This window comes from Budorcas taxicolor, chromosome 5, assembly GCF_023091745.1.
Source record: "Budorcas taxicolor isolate Tak-1 chromosome 5, Takin1.1, whole genome shotgun sequence".
Lineage (NCBI taxonomy): Eukaryota > Metazoa > Chordata > Mammalia > Artiodactyla > Bovidae > Budorcas > Budorcas taxicolor.
The window spans coordinates 101,457,868-101,477,594 of record NC_068914.1 but is presented as its reverse complement, the minus strand read 5'-3'; the positions used below and the strand labels follow the sequence as shown (position 1 = coordinate 101,477,594).

Sequence of the window (19,727 nt, the reverse complement as noted above, 5' to 3'; positions counted from 1 at the left end):
CAAGCTACAGTGTCTCATTGGGGATTTAGTACAGGTAGATGAATGAGGAAAAAAGTTCAAATACTTCTCATGCTGAGATGTATTACAGGCACAGTATATGCTAACTGAAAGACAAAATGAAAAATGGAATGTGAAATAAGGACTGAGAGCTACTAAGTGGAGAAGGGCAAGGTTAACACCAGCACTGGGATGAAATAGAGTATATCTATCCTAAGTAGGGAGAAGGCAATGGCATCCCACTCCAGTACTCTTGCCTGGAAAATCCCATGGATGGAGGAGCCTGGTGGGCTGCAGTCCATGGGGTCGCTGAGGGTCAGACACGACTGAGCGACTTCCCTTTCACTTTTCACTTTCATGCATTGGAGAGGGAAATGGCAACCCACTCCAGTGTTCTTGCCTGGAGAATCCCAGAGTCAGACACGACTGAAACGACTTAGCAGCAGCAGCATCCTAAATAGTGTCCAACATTTCTGCCTACTTACTATGTCCCATCTTATTTATTTACTTGTCTGTGTTTGGTGTTTGTTCCAGCACGCAGGATCTTTGTTACATTGTGTGAGCTTCTCTCTAGTTGTGGTGCATAGATGAGGGTGTACGGGCTTAGTTGATCTTTGGCATGTGGGATCTTAGTGCCCAGACCAGGGATCAAACCTACTTCCCCTGCATTGGAAGGCAGATTCTTAACCACTGAACCATCAGGAAAGTCTCTGTCCCATCTTTGAACACAGTCCTGGGAGAGCAGACCTGTCTACAATGTGGCATTGAATATCTGACGTAAAGAATCCGGACAAGTTCCTGAATCAGTTTCTCCATAAAGCACTTCAGAATAGCTGTAGAACATTCTATAAATTATGTTGTCATCATCCATAGACATTGAGAGTCTCTTAACTTGGGGATGTTTTAAGCTTTTTACCTAATTCTCCAACTAGTTCCCAAGACTCATACTGGCAGTTCTAGAAAATGTTGATAGCAAAAGCTCTGAATTGTGTTACCAGCAACATGGGAGATGGCTTCTCAGCGAATTCAATCACCATCCAAGTTAACTGGCAGACTAGCCAGCACAGAGGGTCGTATTCACCATCATTAATAAACCTCTCAAGGTAAGTAGCTGAGTTTTTTATTTATCCAGGCCTCCCTGGGGGTCCCCCGAGATTCCTCAGAATTACTTTAGCATTGCCAGTGCCTTTTCCTTCATTGTGCTTTTTGCTCTCATGGATAAGGGGTTTGGTCCTTTTTTCCCATCTTAACAAGCTGAAGCTGCAGAATGTGAGCCTCAGGTTGTGCAACCAGCCTCTTCCAGAACCACCTCCAAAGCTAAGTTGGATAGGTGCTCAAGCAGAGGGGCTAAGGAGGGGGCCACATGCAAGAGATGCTGGCAGGTTTTAGGATCTGGGAGAGGGATCTGGTTGGAGAGCAGGTGCAGAGGATGCCCAATCTCTGAGATAGACTGCTGGAAGGTCGGGGCCCCTCCCTGGGCATTTTTGGGGAAGGAAGCCACTGAGACAGCAAGACAAAGAAAAGGAACAGCGCAGCCTGCATCATGGTGGGTCAGCAGAACAGCCCTGCTGGAAAGAAGCAGGACTCAGAGTGGGAAGTGGGGAAAGGCTTGGGATGAAGAGACTTCAGGACTGGTCAGAGCTTGGAAGTGCCTCAGCCCTTAAAAACTTCAGTTACCCTGAACATACCTCACACCCATAAAGGCTATGGGAGGTCCTCACTGTTTTGAGGAAGAAACAAACCAGAGGAACAAGAAAGTCCAAACATCTTTGCTTTGATATCTTCATGGCTGGAATGACTGTTTTGATTTTTTGGTTGTATCCCACTTTCCTCTTTAACCTAGCCAAAATCACAAGGACCAGAGTGCTGATAGCATCCAAAACAGTGAAGGAGGTAGCATGTGCAAATATTTATTCATCTCTTTCCAGCCCAGACTTTGTCCTTCTCACCTTTGTCCTGTGCTGACAAATACAGGGCCTTTTCTGTTTTTGGCCCTGCTAGTCCTGCCCCATATCCCTATTGTCCTAAGGTTTTACCCTGGACCTATACATGAGATGAGGGAAATTTCCTCTGTAGATTCTGAAAGGGAGAAGAGGTAAGGTAAAAAGACTGATGATCTCTGGCAAGATTCCCCAAAATGTTTGAGTTCTCATTAAAAGGATACACTGGGTGAAATTCTAGGGAAACTGAAAATATTGGTAAGTTGAATGAAATCAGTACAACTTTCACGTCTCACTTTTCTAATTTTAATAGAAAACATTAAAAAAATCTATTCATCATCTGGGTAGTAACTCTTTCCATATCTAACCAATACTCCAAAAAGTGGGAGTTTAGGTTTAAGCAGTTTCCTCTAGGGTTTAGCAGTAAAGATGGTATCTGATGCCTTCTGAAACTAGTACAGGTTCCTACATATGGTTGTGATAAAAAGTTTCCTTGGTGTTGTCACTCACTTCTGATAGATAACCAAAAGGAACAGGCCAGAGGGAGGGGCTCAGGGTCCTTCCCTCTTTTTATTTCTTGTAAGGCTTGGAGAACCGCACTCTGAAAAGGACACTCCTGGACAGCCTCTAGTGGACTGACAAAGTTTCTTATCCAATTGTGTAGTTTTGTAATTTTCAGGGAATAGAGCATAAGGTTGACTTGCACGTAGCCATTCCAGATAAACATTCAAACATTCAAGCATAAAATACAGTTCCCACCGCCCAAGTCATAACATAGCTTTGGCGAAACTCTAAAGGGAGTCTTATCATGAAACAACAGTCCTTGCTCTCAGAAACAGGTGGTCAGAAGGAAGCCTTCGAACGCCTCAAGGCCGGGTATATTGACCCTTCATCATCCGTTCCCAGCCTTGGGCACTCAGTGAACGCTCATAACCGTTTGTTATGTTCATCCCAGCTTCCAACCTTTGTCATGAGTGGAGCAAATACATTTTCAGTATTTGCTTAAAGCCTTCCAGCTCCTCCACAATTTCTCTTAGTTCCCAAAAGTGGCCCCTGATGACTAAGAGCAGATAGAAGAAAGAGGAGGGGTTGGTCTGTACAGATACACTACCAAAACTGTAGGAAGTCAGAACTAGGTGCAAAGGGAGGTATCCTACGCTACCTGAAGTTGTTGTTATTGTTTAGTCACTAAGTTGTGTCTGACTCTTTGCAACCCCATGGACTGTAGCCTGCCAGGCTCCTTCTGTCAATGGGATTTCCCAGGCAAGAATACTGGAGTTGGTTACCATTCCTTTCTCCAGGGAATCTTCCCGACCTGGGGATCATTGATGCCGCATCTCCTGCATTGGTAGGTGGATTCTTTATCACTGAGCCACCAGGGAAGTCCAGTTACCTGAATTTGCGTGTGAGCGTGCTAAGTCAATTCAGTTGTGTCCAACTCTCTACGACCCTATGGACCATAGCCCACTAGGCTCCTTTGTCCCTGGAATTCTCCAGCCAAGAATACTGGAGTGGGTTGCCATTCCATCTCCCAACGGATCTTCCTAACCCAGGGATTGAACCTGCATTTCTTACATCTCCTGCATTGACATGCGGGTTCTTTACCACTAGATAGACCTTGAGAGCAATTTGCTAAATGAAATGTCAGACTCAGAAAGACATATACCTCATGATGTCACTTATGTGTGGAATCTTTTAAGAAAAATTGAACTCATAGATACAGAGAACAGATTGGTAGTTGCCAGGAGGTGGGGACTGAGCAAAATGGGTAGAGGAAGTAAAAAGGCACAAACTTCCAGTTAGAAAACTGAGATGTCCTAGGAATGTGATGTACAACATGGTGAGTATAGTTAATAATACTGTATTGTATATTTGAAAGTTGCTAAAAGAATAGATCTTAAAAATTCTCATCACAAGAAAAAAGTCATAACTATACATGGTGATGGATGTTAAATAGACTTATTGTGGTGATTGCTTTGCAATATACACAAATATCAAATCATTATGTTGTACATCTGCAACAAATATGTCAATTACATCTCAATAAAAAGAAACAAAAATGGGGATGTTAATACTTGTTTTACAGAAACAAAAAGGACTTTAAGAGAATATCATGAAGAGGTGTGGGCTTCCCAGGTAGCACTAGTGGTAAAGAACCCAGCTGTCAATAAGGGACTTGGGTTTGATCCCTGGGTCATGTAGGTTCCCTGGAGTAAGGCATGGCAACCCACTCCAGTATTCTTGCCTGGAGAATCCCATAGACAGGAGCCTGGAGGGCTACAGTCCATAGTGTCGCGAAGAGTCAGACTTAGCATACGTGGATGCATGAATCAGTGCAGTTCAGTTCAGTTCAGTCGCTCAGTCGTGTCCGACTCTTTGTGACCCCATGAATCGCAGCACTCCAGGCCTCCCTGTCCATCACCAACTCCTGGAGTTCACTCAGACTCACGTCCATCGAGTCAGCGATGCCATCCAGCCATCTCATCCTCGGTCGTCCCCTTCTGCTCCTGCCCCCAATCCCTCCCAGCATCAGAGTCTTTTCCAATGAGTCAACCCTACACATGAGGTGGCCAAAGTACTGGAGTTTCAGCTTTAGCATCATTCCTTCCAAAGAACTCCCAGGGCTGATCTCCTTCAGAATGGACTGGTTGGATGTCCTTGCAGTCCAAGGGACTCTCAAGAGTCTTCTCCAACACCACATTTCAAAAGCATCAATTCTTCGGCGCTCAGCCTTCTTCATAGTCCAACTCTCACATCCATACATGACCACTGGAAAAACCATAGCCTTGACTAGATGGAGCTTAGTCAGCAAAGTAATGTCTCTGCTTTTGAATATGCTATCTAGGTTGGTCATAACTTTTCTTCCAAGGAGTAAGCATCTTTAATAAATTGTATAATCTAGAGGAAATAAACAAATTGCTAGAAACACATAACCTACTGTGACTGAATCATGAAATAATAGAAAATTTGAATATACCTTTAATTAGTAGGGAGACTGAATCAGTAACCAAAATTTTCCTAATATGGAAAAGCCCCAGACAAAACGGCTTTATTGGGGAGTTCTACCAAACAGTTGCAGGTTTTCTTTCTCATTCCTTTTTTTTCTGCCAAACATTTGAAGAAGAATTAACACCACTCCTTCTCAGACTCTTTCAGTATATCAAAGAGGAGGAGACATTTCAAACTAATTCTAGGACACCAGTATTACCCTGATATCTGAGCTAGACAAAGACCCTACAAGGAGCGAAAACTACAGAAAATGAATTTCATGAGACTATGAATGCAAAATACTAGCGTGTTGAATTTGGCAGCGTATTAAGAGCGTTATACAACATGACCAGGCAGGATTTATTTCTAGAATGTAAGAGTGGGTCAGTATGTGAAAAATCAATCAGTATAATTCACTACATTAACAGAATGAAGGAGAAAAATCACACGATCATATCGATTGATGTAGAGAAGCATCTTGCATCAATAAAATATAAATAGGAAAAAGCTTGCTCAATAACAAAGGCTACATATGAAAAACCCACAGCTAACATCATATTCAATGGTAACAAGACTGAAAGTTTCTCCTCTAAGATCAGGAACAAAGATGTTTGTTTATGCCATTTTTACTCAACATAGTGTCAGATGTTCTATCCAGTGCAATTATGCAAGAAAAAGAAAACAAGACATCCAAATTGGAAAGAAAAAAGCAAAATTATCTCTGTTTGCAGAAGACATGATCATATATGTAGAAACCCCTAAATAGTTGCACCACACACACACACACACACACACAAACTTATTAGAATTAATAAGCAAATTAAGCAAAATTACAGGATACAAAATCAACACCTCAAATTAGTTACATTTCTATACCCTAACAATGAAAAACATGGAAAAATGAAATTAAGAGAGAAAACAATTTTTTACAACAAACTTTTTTACAACATCATCAAAAAGAATAAAATAATTAGGACTAAACAAAGGAGGCAAAAAAGAAAAACCTATACACTGAAAACTACAAAACATTGCTGACAGAAATTAAATAGGCATAAATAAACAGAAAGATATCACACCCATGGACGGGACGACTTAATACTGTTAAGATATCAATACTAACCAAGTTCAGTTCAGTTCAGTCACTCAGTCGTGTCCGACTCTTTGTGATCCCATGAATTGCAGCATGCCAGGCCTCCCTGGCCATCACCAAACCCCAGAGTTCACTCAGACTCACGTCCATCAAGTCCGCGATGCCATCCATCCATCTCATCCTCGGTCGTCCCCTTCTCCTCCTGCCCCCAATCCCTCCCAGCATCAGAGTCTTTTCCAATGAGTCAACTCTTCACATGAGGTGGCCAAAGTACTGGAGTTTCAGCTTTAGCATCATTCCTTCCAAAGAACTCCCAGGGCTGATCTCCTTCAGAATGGACTGGTTGGATGTCCTTGCAGTCCAAGGGACTCTCAAGAGTCTTCTCCAACACCACAGTTCAAAAGCATCAATTCTTCGGTGCTCAGCCTTCTTCACAGTCCAACTCTCACATCCATACATGACTACTGGAAAAACCATAGCCTTGACTAGACGGACCTTAGTCGGCAAAGTAATGTCTCTGCTTTTGAATATACTGTCTAGGTTGGTCATAACTTTTCTTCCAAGAAGTAAGCCTCTTTTAATTTCATGGCTGCAGTCACCATCTGCCATGATTTTGGAGCCCCAAAAAATAAAGTCTGACACTGTTTCCACTCTTTCCCCATCTATTTCCCATGAAGTGATGGGACCAGATGCCATGATCTTCGTTTTCTGAATGTTGAACTTTAAGCCAACTTTTTCACTCTCCTCTTTCACTTTCATCAAGAGGCTTTTTAGTTCCTCTTCACTTTCTGCCATAAGAGTGATGTCATCTGCATATCTGAGGTTATTGATATTTCTCCCGGCAATCTTGATTCCAGCTTGTGCTTCCTCCAGTCCAGCGTTTCTCATAATGTACTCTGCATATAAGTTAAATAAGCAGGGTGACAATATACAGCCTTGACGTACTCCTTTTCCTATTTGGAACCAGTCTGTTGTTCCATGTCCAGTTCTAACTGCTGCTTCCTGACCTGCATACAGGTTTCTCAAGAGGCAGGTCAGGTGATCTGGTATTCCTATCTCCTTCAGAATTTTCCACAGTTTATTGTGATCCACACAGTCAAAGGCTTTGGCATAGTCAATAAAGCAGAAATAGATGTTTTTCTGGAACTCTCTTGCTTTTTCCATGATCCAGCGGATGTTGGCAATTTGATCTCTGGTTCCTCTGCCTTCTCTAAAACCAGCTTGAACATCAGGGAGTTCACGGTTCACGTATTGCTGAAGCCTGGCTTGGAGAATTTTGAGCATTACTTTAGTAGCATGTGAGATGAGTGCAATTGTGCGGTTTTTTGAGCATTCTTTGGCATTGCCTTCCTTTGGGATTGGAATGAAAACTGCCCTTTTCCAGTCCTGTGGCCACTGCTGAGTTTTCCAAATTTGCTGGCATATTGAGTGCAGCACTTTCACAGCATCATCTTTCAGGACTTGAAATAGCTCCACTGGAATTCCATCACCTCCACTAGCTTTGTTCGTAGTGATGCTTTCTAAGACCCACTTGACTTCACATTCCAAGATGTCTGGCTCTAGATGAGTGATCACACCATCTTGAGTATACGGGTCGTGAAGATCTTTTTTGTACAGTACTTCCGTGTATTCTTGCCACCTCTTCTTAATATCTTCTGCTTCTGTTAGGTCCATACCATTTCTGTCCTTTATCGAGCCCATCTTTGCATGAAATATTCCCTCGGTATCTCTAATTTTCTTGAAGAGATCTCTAGTCTTTCCCATTTTGTTCTTTTCCTCTATTTCTTTGCATTGATCACTGAAGAAGGCTTTCTTATCTCTTCTTGCTATTCTTTGGAACTCTGCATTCAGATGCTTATATCTTTCCTTTTCTCCTTTGCTTTTCACTTCTCTTCTCTTCATGGCTATTTGTAAGGCCTCCCCAGACAGCCATTTTGCTTTTTTGCATTTCTTTTCCATGGGGATGGTCTTGATCCCTGTCTCCTGTACAATGTCATGAACCTCACTCCATAGTTCATCAGGCACTCTACCAATCAGATCTAGGCCCTTAAATCTATTTCTCACTTCCACTGTATAATCATAAGAGATTTTATTTAGGTCATACCTGAATGGTCTAGCAGTTTTCCCTACTTTCTTCAATTTAAGTCTGAATTTGCTAATAAGGAGTTCATGATCTGAGCCACAGTTATGAACAGTATGAAAAGGCAAAATGATAGGATACTGAAAGAGGAACTCCCCAGGTCAGTAGGTGCCCAATATGCTACTGGAGATCAGTGGAGAAATAACTTCAGAAAGAATGAAGGGATGGAACCAAAGCAAAAACAATACCCAGCTGTGGATGTGACTGGTCATAGAAGCAAGGTCTGATGCTGTAAAGAGCAATATTGCATAGGAACCTGGAATGTCAGGTCCATGAATCAAGGCAAATTGGAGGTGGTCAAACAAGAGATGGCAAGAGTGAACGTCGACATTCTAGGAATCAGTGAATTAAAATTGACTGGAATGGGTGAATTTAACTCAGATGACCATTATATCTACTACTGCGGGCAGGAATCCCTCAGAAGAAATGGAGTGGCCATCATGGTCAACAAAAGAGTCCGAAATGCAGTACTTGAATGCAGTCTCAAAAATGACAGAATACTACCCAAAGAGACTAACAAATCTGACGCAATCTCTACCAAAATCCTAGTGATGTTTTTTGCAAAGTAGAGAAACCATGCTAATATTCACGTGGGATTTCAAGAGACATTGAATAGCCCAAACCATCTTGGAAAAGAAAATAAACTTGGAGAACTTGTTTCCTGATTTCAGAACTTATTACAAAGGTACATCACTACAAAGAAGAAAGCAAATTTGGTGATCAAAAAGAAGTCAGTAAAATAAAAATGAAGTGGTTCCTGATAAGTTTTAAAAACTTATAGTAATCAAAACAGTGTGGTACTACATAATGACAGGTGCCACACAAAAGCCATTCTTCCAGGCCAATCAAAGCCACATTTGTGGGCTTTCATAAGCAGCTGAGCTGCAGGTAGAGAATAATCCTCTTCTTAAAAATAAGGATACCAACTAGGATACACGACTCAACAAGGCTTGCCTCCCAAGAGAATATGCTTGGGCAAGTGAAAGCATTTCTTGAAATAATTCTAGGTTAGCCCTAACAGATACCTGAATGAGAGACTTTGCTTAACATATTGGGAACTTATAAAAATCAATGAGAAAAACAAAAGAAAGTTTTAGTTTAAAAAATAAACTAGGGACAAAATTTGCAAAAACACACAAAAACCAGTATGGTATAGGCATAGAAATAGAGGTATAGACTAATGGAATAGAACAGAGAACCCAGAAGTAAATCTTTGCTTATGTAAATAATTTTTTTATAAGTGCGTTGAAACCATTGAATGAGATACATGGTGCTGAGACAACTGGATATTCACATGCAAAAGAATGAAGTTTGACCCTTCCCTTATATTATATACAAAAATTAACGCAGAATGGTTTAAAGGAACTTCCCCGGTGGTCCACAGGCTAAGACTCTGCGCTCCCAATAAAGGGTGTCTGGGTTTGATCCCTGGTCCCACATGCTGCAACTAAAGCTCCGCATGCTACAAGGAAGATTGAAGATCCAGTGTGCTGCAACTAAAATCTGGCCCAGCCTAAAGAAATAAAAATATTTTTAAAAAGAATGGATTAAAGACTTAAACATAAGAACTAAAACTGCACAATTCTTAGAAGAAAACATTGGGAAAAAATCTTCATGACATCATATTTGTAATGATTTCTTGTGACACTAAAAGCACAGGTAAAAAAAGAAAAATAGATAAATTAGACTTCACAACAAGTGAAAAGTAATAAACTTTTAAAACTTTTGTGCATCAAAGGACACTAACAACAGAGTGAAAAAGTAACCCACAGGATGGGAGAAAATATTTGCATATCATAGAGCTGATGAGGGGTTAATATTCAGAATATATAAAGATCTTCTACAACTTAACAACGAATAATTCAATTTAAAAATGTGCAAAGCGAGGCTTCCCAAGTGGTTCAGTGGTAAAGAATCTGCCTGCCAATACAGGAGACACAGGGAGATGCAGTTTCGATCCCTGTGTCAGGAAGATCCCCTGGAATAGGAAATGGCATCCCACTTCAATATTCTTGCCTGAAAAATACCATGGATGGGGGAGCCTGGCAGGCTGCAGTACATGCGATCACAAAGAGTCGGACATGACGGAGCACACGCATATCACACCATAAGATTGCTTCCAGCATTAAAAAAAAAAATGTGCAAAGGGGAATTCTTTGGAGGTCCAGCGGTTGGATCTCTGGTGGGGGAACTAAGGTCCTGCAAGATGAGTGGTGCGGCCAAAAAAAGGGGAGGTGGGGAAGGGACTTGAATAGACATTTCTCCAGAAAAGACATACAAATGGCCAGTAAACACATTAAATATGTTCAACATAATTAATCATTAGGAAAATGCTAATCAAAACCACAGTGAAAGACTATTTCACTCAATCTAAAAGTCTGTCACAAACGGGTGAACAAAATGTGGTATATATGTGGGCTTCCCTGGTGGCTCAGAGGTTAAAGCATCTGCCTGCAATGCGGGAGACCTGGGTTCGATTCCTGGGTTGGGAAGATCCCCTGGAGAAGGAAATGGCAACCCACTCCAGTATTCTTGCCTGGAAAATTCCATGGACAGAGGAGCCCGGTGGGCTATACTCCATGGGGGTAGCAAAGAGTCGTACAATGGGATAAAAAGTAAGGAAATTTGTAACATTGATGAACCTTGAGGTCTGTGTGCTTAGTTGCACCCAACTCTTTGTGACCCCATGGACTGTAGGGGTCCATGGACCCCATGGACACCAGGCTGCTCCGTCCATGGGATTTTCCAAACAAAAATCCATGGGATTTTCCAAACAAAAATACTGGAGTGGGTTGCCAGTTCCTACTCCAGGGGATCTTCCCAACTCAGGGATCGAACCCACATCTCTTGAGTCTCCTGCATTGGCAGGTGCATTCTTTACCACTGAAGCCAGGGAAGTCCCTGAGCTGAGTCTTGAAGGCAGAAGTTTAACCTGGAGGACAGGTAGAGGACATGACAAAGCATTGAGAGAAAAAGCCTGCTTTTGAAGAATGGAAAGTAGTCCAAGATGAAGATAACTCCAGTATAAAGTAGGTGTGTGGGTGGCATGCTCCGAAGGCTGCCAAGGTTAGTCAAAGACGAGACACATTCAGAGGCTCTGGACTCTGTCTTAAAAGCAATGGGGAAATATCAAGTGCTCTGGACAGGGAAGTGAAAGGATCAAACCTATGTTTTAGAAAGACAACTCAAATGTGTATGGGTACTCAGTCATGTCTGACTCTTTGCCACCCCCTGGACTGTAACCCACCCGGCTCCTCTGTCCACAGGATTTCCTAGGCAAGAATATTGGAGTGGGTTGCCATTCCCTTCTCCAGGTATATTCTCCACCCAGGGATTGAACCCTGGGGCTCCTGCATTACAGGAAGATTCTTTACCACTGAGCCACTTGGGAAGCCCAGATCACTCAAGAGGGAACGTGAAAGATGGACTTAGGAGAAGGGGAGATATAACAGAGGAAAACAAGCAGGACAGCTGTCACAGGAATCTCAATCAGAGATGACAAACAGCAATGACCAGGAAGAGGTCTAGAGGAGTCAAAGTTATAGAAACTTTGGATGGTTTCTATATAAGGGTGGTGGTTGGGGGCTGAGGGGAGGAGGAAATGGAGAGTTAATGTTTAACGGGTAGATTTTCAGTTTTGCAAGATGAGAAAGTTCTGGAGATGGACCCCACAGCAATGTGAACACAGTTCACAGTTACAGGCCAGCTATTGAACTGTACACTGGTTAAGATGGCAAATTTTATGATATGTGATTTTTTTTTTTACCACAATTAAGAAAAAAACTAAACTGGGAATTTCTTGGTAGTCCAATGGTTAAGACTCAGTACTTTCACTGCCATGGGCTCAGGTTCAATTCCTGGTCAGGGAATTAAAATCCCACAAGCTGCGTAGCGTGGCTTAAAAAAAAAAAAAAAGTAAACTAAAAAAAGAGGAAGCAAGAAAATTATTTTCTTTAGTTTTAAGTTCCTTTTTTATAATGAAGAAGACAATTGTTTTTTCAAACTGAATAGACTCACAGGATACCAGAAAATAGGTGAGAAAAGACCCATACTTAATATATTAGTGTGCCAGGGCCGCCATAACAAAATACCATAGACAGGATGATTTAAACAAAAGGAATTTATTTCTCACGATCTGGAGGCTAAAAGTCCAAGGTCAAGATGTTGGCAGGTTTGGTTAATTCTGAAACCTCACTCCTTAGCTTGCAGATGGCTGCTGTCTTGCTGTTCCCACACATGGCCTTTCCTCTATGTATACGCATTTTTGGTGTCTCTTCCACTTCTAATGAAACCAGTCCCATTGGATTACAGTCCCATTCTTATAATCTCATTAATGGTTAATGGCCCTCTGCCCTCTCCTTAAAGACCCTCTGAGCAAATACAGTCACATTGTGGGTTAGGGCTTCAATCTATGAATTTTGTTATAAACGATTCAGTTTATAACACTTAGAGACATTAGCATGTAATACCAAGAATAAAAACTATGAATAAGAATTTAAAACATGGAAAGAAAATTCAGTTTCTCAGTTATACCACCCACATTTCAAGCACCCAGTAGACACATGGGGCTGTGTCCACCATATTAGACAGCACAGACAGAGAATATTTCCATCTTCCCTCAAATTTCTGTTGGATAGCAGTGGTCTGGAAATTGTGGAAGAAGTTATAAAACCCCTAAGATTGCATTTTAATACACTCCTCAGTTCCTCTTCCCTCCCTTAATCAGACGGATTATCCTGATCCCAACTATCTGAAATTTCAAGAAGAACTGGTAAGATTTATGTCACCTCTGATTTTCAATGTGTGGATTAGCACATTGATGAAAGACTTGCTGGCCTGGCAGCATTCTTGCTACTGGGGCCATTTGATCGTTGGGAAATCTCAATTTGTTGCAGTACCCAGAGTCTGAAAGAATAAAGCAAACGTGTATGTCTTAAGGAGTCATATGATTTTATGATGAAAGGAAAAACTTTTTGTTTGTTTGAGGTAGGAGGAGTCTCTTTACTTAGCAGGAATACTGATAGACTAACATAATCAGAGTTGAATTATTCTATTCCATACCTGAGGATTAGGATAAGGGAGTCAGTGACAATTTAAAATTCAGTTTAATTCCTTCTGTGCATAACCTCTTTATTTATATAAAGTATAAGGTTACTAGGAAAAGTATCTAAGTCATGGCCCTTGAATAAGGCCCCAGATGAGTAGGAGTTGAGATCACTTCTTCAGCAGTCTTGTCCTCTGAGGCCTTGATTGTCATTTGTCACCTCTGGGTGATTCACATCTGTGCTGCCTCCCAAGCCCTCCTCCCTAGTCTCCAATAGAGGAATATTTACCTCTTTTTCATAGTAATACTAGATCAGCTACTGAATCCCAGATTGCTGCGAGCAGCGTGAGGAATCCCACCCGTGGCCAAGGTCATGAGGAAGGAGGCTTGACATTATGTAAAGGCAGGATCAAGCCTCAGGGGTCCCCCTGGAGATTCTTGAGCATCTACCCCCAAAACCAGAGTCTGCCTGCTTTACTGTGTTATGCTTTCCACCTACTCTTCTGACATTAACAGGGGGCTGTTCCCCCACCACCTTTTTCTGGAAAAAGTTAATTTAGAGCTTTTAGATAATAAGTCTCCTGGGCATAATATGAGTGTTTCAATCCAAAAACCCCTCTGATGGCTTTCTAGCCTGCCTGCCGGACTCTCACAGCTGCAAATGTGATTGTTTGCGGCCTCCCAACCGTGAGAGACACAGGAAGCTTCAAACATCCTAGGAATGTAGGGGCTTCCGAGGAGTCAAAATCATTAGAATAGGACTGATTAAGGGTTTCATTTGTTGAGCCAATACTTGCTGCCAAGTTTTCATATCTTTTATTTGTTGATATAGTTGGTATGTAGAAAAAACAGGTAGTAGACCTGGTATTAGCAACATTAGATCTTTGAGTTAAGCACTTTCTTTGTTATAACCCACTGCAACTTTGTTCTACAGGAATGTAACTTTATTTAGTATTTTGAGGGTGATGAAGAATAAGGAAAAACACTTCAGGGGAAAATGAGTTTTCTGGTTGATAGACATTTATCTAGGAAAAGAGCCATAAAAATGTTAACAGGCCCCCTGGCCATAAGATGATGTAAAACCACCTGAGACCTTTTGTATACGGGAAGGTATGCAAAAGGAAAGCCTGGTCTCAATAAGGGTCAGGACTGCTGCCCCTGCATAACTCTGCATATTCCATTATTCCTTTATGTACAACTTGGGTTATATAAGCTGCTTTTGAAAATAAAGTTGTGGGTCTGGCACCGATGCTTGGCTCCCCCATGTCGTTCTTTTCTCCGTTTTCTGGCTGAATTCCCATCTGGAGCACGGAGGCTCACCGTGTCTACTTATTTGCCCTGGCTTCTAAGACCCACGTGAGAGGAAGCCCAAGGCGGGGCACCCTCCGCTATTCAAGCGGGTGCCGGTGGCCTACGTAGACCGTGCAAACCCCTTGTCTCGGAGTTTTATTGGTTCTCCGCGTAAACCAAGTTATTCAGCCTCTTTTCTTCACTAATTTTCCTACTACACTATTCTTTCCTAATCTCTCTTTATATATCTAATAAATAGGTCTCTCCTCGCTGACTCCGTCCCCGCTTTGAATTCCCTGGATCCACTGGGGCTGGACCCCGGCACCAGATTTCACTGAAGATTTAAGCACAGAGCTCACCAACAGCCCCTGGTCCCCCAACAACCTGGGCATGAGCTATGGCCCCAAGTCTACGGCCCCATCTCAGCCTCACTCTTCAGGTCTGTTGTAGTTCTGAGCAGCAGAGTAGAAAGCTACGTTTGACTTTGTAGATTCCCACTCCTAGCAACAGTTGGACTACATTGTACATATGCTGCTCTTGCTCATACTAACTTTCTAGCACAGAGAAGGCACATCTTACTCTCCTGGATGAGGCTGAACCCTGCCTAATAACTGCAGTACAGAGACCAGAGCACTCCCTGGGAGGCCCCTCCCTGAGCTACTGTCCATCTGGCACCTTGTTTTTAGTTGAAAAAGACTTACTTGGCTTTCATGTCATCCAGGTTATAAAGATGAAGCTTCAGGGGCTAGGGATCAACCTGGTGATCAGCTTGCTCCAGGGACATTCTTGGCAGAGGACAAAATGGGTAAGGTCAGGCAGGGACTTTGGGAGTAGAGCCTGGCAGAACTAGGCATCTCCAGAGGGTGGCTGGATCCCCAGAGATGAAGGAAAAGATACCAGGGTCTTTTCTGGGCTCCACATGAAGTGAGAACCACAGGGTAGAGCGGGAGGCACTCAAGGAGCAGGTCACAATGGGTCTCAGCGATGCTTAGCTAGATCAGACCACGCTAGACTGGAAGACAAGCATTCACAGTTTCCTCTGGGCTGTGGTCTGAAGGAGCCCAGGGTTCAGTTGGAAGACATCTTCCCCATCAACTCCCAGCCTCCCTTCCTTTTCAGTTTGGGGCCAGGGAGTAGGGAATGGGACTCAGTTGCTCTTCTTGGTCTCCCCATCCAGATTACCAGGGGCTTTTTCTGCTTCACGTGGGCTCATTCCATGAAGGTATAGGACCCCAAACTACCGCACAATCCAGTCACCGAGACGTGAAACCGCTCTGGTAGGTCTAAACTCACTCTGCCCAGTTCTCCATCCCATGAGGAGGAAAGTTGGTTGCCTTTCCCAACAATCAGCAAGGGACATGTCCTCTACAAATATTTGCCCATTTGAATTGACTGGTCAAACCTTGTCCCTCTGTTACATACTCAGTCTCAAAATGCATTGGCACTTCCTATGGGTCCTGCCACATTCTATCTCCAGCTCACAAAAGAAGCTATGGAGGGAATTCCCTGGTGGTCCAGTGGTTAAGTCAGGAAAACAAGATCCCATGTGATGCAACAACAAAAAAAAAAAGCTGTGGAGACCCAGAGTTCAGTTCAGTTCAGTTCAGTCGCTCAGTCGTGTCTGACTCTTTGCAACCCCATGAATCGCAGCACGCCAGGCCTCCCTGACCCAGAGTTAAAAGAGATCAAATAACTGTGATTCTAGAAGCAACATTTAATTTCTCCTTTCAGTTTAAAAATGAACACAAACAAGTTACAGCACCCAGCTGGGAACTAGAAAGTAAAAGGTAGATACATGGGGAAAGATTACAATGTCCTTCATGTCTAGTACGTAATACACCCCCAGTACCTGACAAAGAGAAATTGGGGAAAAAAATAGAGACTAGGATTTATTAAGAGAAGGGGCAAAGCTGACTCTGGTCACATGGCTTTTAGCATTGGGATCAAATGAATAGATACTTCTGCCCTAAGCTGTCTCAACATTTCTAACTACCTGTTGTGCCCAGTCCTTGTACATGATCCTATCAGAGACATTTGAGAAAGGAAACAGGGTGCCTTGGAGGCCTTCCCTATCCAAAAATATTCTGGACTTGTGTCTTTATGAATTCCACTAGAATGTGCATCAGAATGGTTGCGAAACGCTTGATAAAGTACAGCTGATCTTGCATAGGCATTGTGAAGTCTTTCATCTCAGGGCTGTTCACTAGCCGGTTGCTTACTGCTTGCAAATGCTCCCAGGACTCATCCGTGCATTTCTGGGTGACATCAATGGCAGCAGCCTTAAACTCTGTTACCAGCTCAGTGTTAGGGAGCTTCTCAGCAAATTCAGCTATCATTTTTGCTGTCTCATAGAGCACCCACCTATTTTCCTGCCTACATACCTCCAGAAGGGTAACTGAGCGCTGCACCCACCTAAGCTCCCCTGGGGATCCTCCCAGATCCTTCAGAATGACCTTAACTTGGCCAATCCCTTCTCCTTCATTGTGCTTTTTGCTCTCACGGATGAGGGTTTCAGTGGTGTCCTTTCCTCCTATCTTAACAAGCTGGAGGCTGCAGAATGTGAGCCTCAGTTGTGCAACCAATCTCTTCCAAGACCACCTCCAGAGCTAAGTTGGATAGGTACTCAGGCAGAGGGGCTAAGGAGGAGGCCACATGCAAGAGATGCTGGCAGGTTTTAGGGTCTGGGAGAAGGAGCTGGTTGGAGAGCAGGTTCAAAGGATGCCCAGTTTCTGAGATGGATGGCTGGAAGGTCAGGACCCCTTCCTGGGCATTTCTTGGGAAGGCAGCCACTGGGGACAGCAAGACACAGCAAAGGAGCAGCATGGCCTGCATCATGGTGGGTCAGCAGAACAGCCCTGCCAGAAAGAAGCAGTGCTCAGACTGGGAAGTGGGCAAAGGCTCGGGATGAAGAGACTCCAGGACTGGCCAGACATCGGAAGTGCCTCAGCCCTTGGAAACTTCAGTCGCCTGGGACGTCAGAACTCATGGGCTGTGGGAGATATTTACCTGCTCCTGGAAAAAAAAGAAGCCAGAGGAATGAGATGATCTGAACACGTCCTTTGCCTCCGTGCCTCTCTTGATCTGAATGACTGCTTTCTAGATCTGACCTTCTCTTTATCTCAGTCAAAACAGTTGACCCCTCTGAACACCTCAGTTGACCTCACTGAAAACAGTGAAGGACACAACCTTCACAAATATTTATCTGCCTCTTCTTAGTTCAGGCTTTGCCCTTACCTTTGCCCCAAAGCTGAAATCAGGTTTCTCCCTCTGTGGATACTGCCCCATATCCCGCTCACCTTAGGATTTCTCTAGACCTAAACTTAGATCAGGAAAATTTCCTCTGTGTCTTCTGAGGAAGTGGGAGGTGAAAGGCAGAGATGCCAGTGATTTCTGGATAGGAGACACCAAAATAGTTCTTTTAAATTATTTTTTATTTTCTAATTGAAGTATAGTTGATTTACAATATTGTGTTAGTTTCAGGTGTATAGCAAAGTGATTCAGATATATATATCTGAATTATACATATATTCTTCAGATTCCTTTCCATTATTGGTTATTACAAGATATTGAATACAGTTCTCTCTGCTATACAGTAGGTATTTGTTTATCTATTTTACATAGAGTAGTGTATATCTGTTAATCCTAAACTCCTAATTTATCCACTCCTGCCTTACAGTTTCCCTTTTGGTAACTGTAAGTTTGCCCCCAAATACTTCTTATTCAATGGATTTAAGAGGTAGAGAAATAGAACAATAGAATCCACCAGCTGCTGCTGCTGCTGCTGCTTCTAAGTCGCTTCAGTCGTGTCTGACTCTGTGTGACCCCATAGACGGCAGCCCACCAGGCTCCCCTGGGATTTTCCAGGCAGGAACACTGGAGTGGGTTGCCATTTCCTTCTCCAATGCATGAAAGTGAAAAGTGAAAGTGAAGTCATTCAGTCGTGTCTGACTTAGTGACCCCGTGGACTGCAGCCCACCAGGCTCCTCTGTCCATGGGATTTTCCAGGCAAGAGTGCTGGAGTGGGGTGCCATTGCTTTCTCTGAATACACCAGCAAGTCAGACCAAATAAGAGCAACTTCTCAGTTTTTACATTAATTCCAGTGCAGTTCCTTAATTAAACGTGTCTCTTATCTTACTACCCCTTTCTAAGCCAATATAAAAATGTAAGGAATTGGGCTTCATTTCTCAACCAGGAGTCTAGGAGAGAAACTGCAGTCTGAACAATAAGGAACGATGGCATATGGTACCTCCTAAAACTGGTACAAAGCCCACGTGTGATCATGGCATCAAGGTTTCTCTCTGGTTCCATAACCCACCATGGCACACAGCTAAAGGGAACAGATCAATGAAGGGATCCCAGGTCCCTCCTCTTATTTTATTTACTCCTCTCAGTCCCAGGAGGGCCCTTTAGTAAGCAAGAAGAAATCAATCCCTAGAATAAGAGAAGTCAGTCTTCGGGGAGCTACAGGGACACATTCCTAAAACCGGGAGAACCAGATGTAGAGATATCCAACACTGTTGCCTGAAATTCTTGGACCCTAAATCCACAGGGAACCTCAAGAATCTACTGCTTCTGTACAGCTCAGTTAGGTCTTTGGATCCTGCCAAATTCTCCCGTTTCTGACTTGAGTTCCCCATCCATGACTGGACCTCCAGTATTACGATCAGGTCGTCCTCAATATGACAATTACTTTTCTTTGAAATTGCTTGCATTTCCAACTCTGGTGTCTTGGGAATGACAGGGGAGAGAGAATGTGTAAATGTGTAGGGGATGGAGAGTGGTGGTTCATTTGTCTCCAGGACTGAGGAGAGGAATAATAGAGGGATGAAGACAAGGTCTGGTCCCTCCAATCTGACTCCCTACCTATGCTCCTGCCCTCATCTGCTACCTGTTCATCAGTTCCCATTAGCTATCACTCCTTGAGTGATGGGGTTTTTGTTGTTTTAATTAACAGTTCATTTTTGGGAATACTCCGGCTGTCCAGTGGTTAGAACTCCAGACTTCCACTGAAGGGAGCACGGGTTCAATCCCTAGTTGGGGAACTAAGATCCTGCATGTCACATAACGTGGTCAGTAAAATAAAATAAAATGGCTCAAGAAATTGAGTAAAAAAAAATTATTTTAGTAGAAAAATTGAGCAAGAACGACAGAATTTCCAAATATTCCCTCTTCCCCAGCCCCCAAGTTTTCCTATTTTTAACATCTTCTACTGGTGTGGTACCTTAGTTACATTTGAT

General features: G+C 42.9%; 1 pseudogene; it reads right to left on the bottom strand.

Moving 5' to 3' along the window:
- Positions 1-16,558: 16,558 nt before the first annotated feature.
- LOC128047265 (uncharacterized) lies at positions 16,559-17,324 on the bottom strand (annotated as a pseudogene).
- Positions 17,325-19,727: the final 2,403 nt, after the last annotated feature.